Below are 3,707 nucleotides of genomic sequence, written 5' to 3'. Positions count from 1 at the left end.
TTACTCTGCTTTATTAGCTCTAGGACATATATTATTTATATTGAAATTTAAAGAAACAGTGCTTGAACACAAGACAGTTGTTCCTTTGTGTATTTAATATTATTTAAACTAGAGAAATGTCTTTAGCTTTAATGAAAAATACAGTATAATCTAAGAAATGTAGATTTGCACAGCAGTGATTGATAAATTTTTATCATTATTAGCAGCTTCAAGATATTTTGAATTGTGCAAATTTTCTTAAGTGGTGATGCTTAAAATAGGTAATATTTATAATAACCTCATATGAATTCTTGGGGGAAGTTTCCAAGAGAGGAATTTTGGCAGGTTCAAGTGAACTGTATATGTTCATAGAATCACAACCTCAGGTTGGAAGGACCCATAAGGATCAGTGTGTCCAACTCCCTAATGCCCAGCTCGAACTTCCCCTGGTGCAGCTTCATTCCATTTCCTCATGTCCTGCTGCAGGTCACCAGAGAGGGGAGATCAGCACCTTCCTCTCCACTGCCTCCCTGTTCCTGGTTAGGAGGGTGCAGATTCCTGTGAGGTCACCCTTCAGCCTTCTGACTGCTGACCATTTTGTTCTCTGGAAAGAAAGCTAATTTGCTTCCAGCAATTTAGTCCTCTGACCAGGGGTGAGGAAGCCTGATAATCATTGGAGTTCTTACTGCTTGCTTTGGTTATGAATTGACTCCTAATGTTAAGGGAAAGAAAAAAAAAAAAAAAAGGGAAAAAAGTTGTGTGGAGGTGGAAGTACTTAGTAATGGAAAAAAAATAATTAATGGAATTAGAGAGATAGAAATATTAGATCAGACCTGATCAGACAAGACTTAGAAGTTGTTAGATTTATTTCTTAACTAGCAGAGTCCTAACAGTTTTAGAGTCGGTGGTCAAAAATTATGTTTAAAACTAACAAGGAGAGTAACATGGATGTTAATACAGATGTATTTGGCTAGTTTGAGTTTGTAGCAAATAAAGCAACATAGCATGCTTCAAGTCTTGTAGAAAAGGGCAGAAGTTATAAGACTGTATTTGGTACAGCATCTTAGAATGGCACGGAATTACTGTGATTTCAAAAGTAAGTATTTGCCCTTATTTTGCAAGCATGAATAATTTGTTGAAGAGTACAACAAGAAGAGTTGGTTATAAAAATACTTGAATAAAGCTAAACTTATTAAAATGTGTTGCAGAATACTTGGTCCGCCACTTGTCTTTCATCACTGTATTATTTGAAGTAGATAGTTCTGTTATTGAATATAAGCAAAATAAATATTTGTATTTATGCCCAGAAAATATGAAACAGAAGTCTTTATTTACTGTATGTTAGCTTCATATATTTGTGGTAACTATTAATATCTCTAATAATATCTGATGGTCAATAGTACGGTAATTGCCTTTCAGACACTCTTCAAGTTCAAAAAAGGAGATATACGTTCTGCCTCTTTTGCTTCATGGCTTTGCAGTCACCAGGGAAGGGGAATAAAACTGAAATTTACTCAGAATAATGCTAAGGAAGTGGAAAATCATTACCAAATATTTCCTTCAGTTTGTGGGATTAAGGGCTATGAAATGATTTCCAGAATCTAGAGTCATATGAAATAATGTCATGGGATTATTCATAATGTCATTATTCATGACATTATAAATGGCAACACCAAATTCAGTCATCCCTCTTAAAATTAAGCTATGTAGTCTGAAATATAGCCAGGTGAGAGCATTTGATATTCATATTGTCCATGCCAAAAGTAAAATCATAGAATAAGGGTGATCTGTAATGGAATTTTACCTTTGCGTCAATACAAGTGAAATATATTTATTTTGGAGAGGAATATGAATGCCAGTGATTAGAAACTGCAAGTGTATCATATTTCTGTTTGCCTGATCTTATATAGCTGTTTGTTCTACCTGCTTTCTATTTTGTTTATAGTTCAGGTGGTGCCCTGACAAAATATGAACCAGCTGCTTTCTTACAGCCTGCTACTGGAGCAGTGTGGTACTGGATTTGAAATAGGTTCTGAACATAGAAGGTAATTTAGCAGTTTGATATCTGGTTGTTAGAGTGACATGCACTGAACTTTGATGTTGGAACTGCTGTCTTTTAAAGTGACCTCCCTAGAAGAGGGGAGCATTGAAGACTGACATATAGGAAATTCTTGCTGTTTGAGGGAGATCTGAAGTAATTTCTTTTTAAAAAGGAATTATAAGTCTTCTGTGCAATCTTCTGTAAGTAATGGTTTATTTTCAACAGGCAGGGAAACCTGCGTTTGTCTATTACACGGTTAATGAACAAAGAATGGTGTGTACATGGTATGCCTTCATCCAGAGGAATGCTGTGCCTGCCACGTCTCATTTTTTACCTTCTGTCAGTGATGGTCTGGGAGAACTTGCTTAAATCAGTCTTCGTCCCAGTCTCCAAATGTTACAAATCACTGTGTTTGTAATTTATGGTATTATTTCACAGTCGACTTACAGCAAACACAGAAGTAATGTTCTTTGGTCAAACATACTCTTGTCAGTTACTACATGTTCCCATCTTTAATTGTATTAATTCTAGAGCCTAGTGTGATGGTTTGGTTCACAGCATCAGCTCTCTTGTTTGACTGAGTGCTGCCCATTTCTTGCACAGACCTAGTGTGCAGCTGAATCATCAAGCTGATCTGAATGTCTGTAAAATGAGACTGTAGCTTTGTTCTGAAACTGTTATGTGTAGCATCCCCAGAGAGAAACTTTATTTGGGATTTACTGAAGTTTTTTGACTTTGTAAGAGGTTTTATACAGTTAATTCCCTTGGATCATAGTAAAATTAAAACCACTAATTGGGTGTTGTATTAATCTACGTATTATTTAGCACTGAAGCTTTTGTTGTTCTTCTGGGGTTTGTCTTGAGGGCAAAAAACCCAAACCAACCAATTAACATTCCTGAAAGGATCATGCAATGGATAAGAATAAATGTACACGAGACAGGTGTCATGCCTTAGTCTAGCAAGCATTACTCTTGGAAGAAAATTAGTTTTTATCATGTCTTCTCGCTCTCTATGACACTGACTTTTAAATTGTGCTTACACGATTGCATCTTTCAGATTAATGTGGTTGGAACATTCATCTGTGTTAAAAGCCTCCTGATCCCTCTTCCAGTATTACAGTTGGAGGTTCAGCTGTGCAAATTGATGCACTGCCCTTGCTTGAACAAGAAGCCCGTGTTTTTTGTATGTTTGCTGTGGAGGAGGATGTGAGGTGACTGTGGCATTCTGGTTGGTTTGCTGGAAATCTGCTACCTGTGAGTGCAACTGCCAAGAGTACCCTCTTGAGCCTGTGCTCAACTAAATACCCCATCTTCCAAAGTCATAAGAAAATAAATAAAAACATACTGAATTTGATGACGTAATCTTGTCAAAGGTAATTCCTCTGTTACAGTGTGTAACTGTTGAAGTGGCAAGGTATGAAAATGATAATCAAGATTTTACCCTGTGAGGTAAACAAAAAATTTAAGAGTGTTGACAGATTTTCTGATTCGTGTTGTGCATAATTGGCAAGCTAAGTGAAATTCTTCAAGTGATTGCTTGAATGTATTAATATAAATGTGCTACAAGCAAAAACGATGATGTTTATCACTTGGATAAATGATCTAGTCATGTAAATTATACATTCTAAAATTACGGGGGGGGAGGGGTGGGGCGGGTCTTGAGACATTTTTGCCATTCCCATAGCAA

The 3,707-nt window shown here is 36.4% G+C and overlaps 1 long non-coding RNA gene across 1 annotated transcript; it reads left to right on the top strand.

The window, feature by feature from the left end:
* Positions 1-757: 757 nt before the first annotated feature.
* On the top strand, positions 758-3,225 carry LOC121356128. Its single transcript, XR_005955510.1, has 3 exons — positions 758-1,075; positions 1,925-2,024; positions 3,078-3,225. It is a non-coding gene; the product is annotated as an uncharacterized LOC121356128 (long non-coding RNA).
* Positions 3,226-3,707: the final 482 nt, after the last annotated feature.

The sequence above is a fragment of the Pyrgilauda ruficollis genome, unplaced genomic scaffold (assembly GCF_017590135.1).
Source record: "Pyrgilauda ruficollis isolate IOZ18807 unplaced genomic scaffold, ASM1759013v1 scaffold108, whole genome shotgun sequence".
Taxonomy (NCBI): Eukaryota; Metazoa; Chordata; class Aves; order Passeriformes; family Passeridae; genus Pyrgilauda; species Pyrgilauda ruficollis.
The sequence above is the reverse complement of the archived record's forward strand: the minus strand, read 5'-3'. Positions and strand labels throughout refer to the sequence as shown.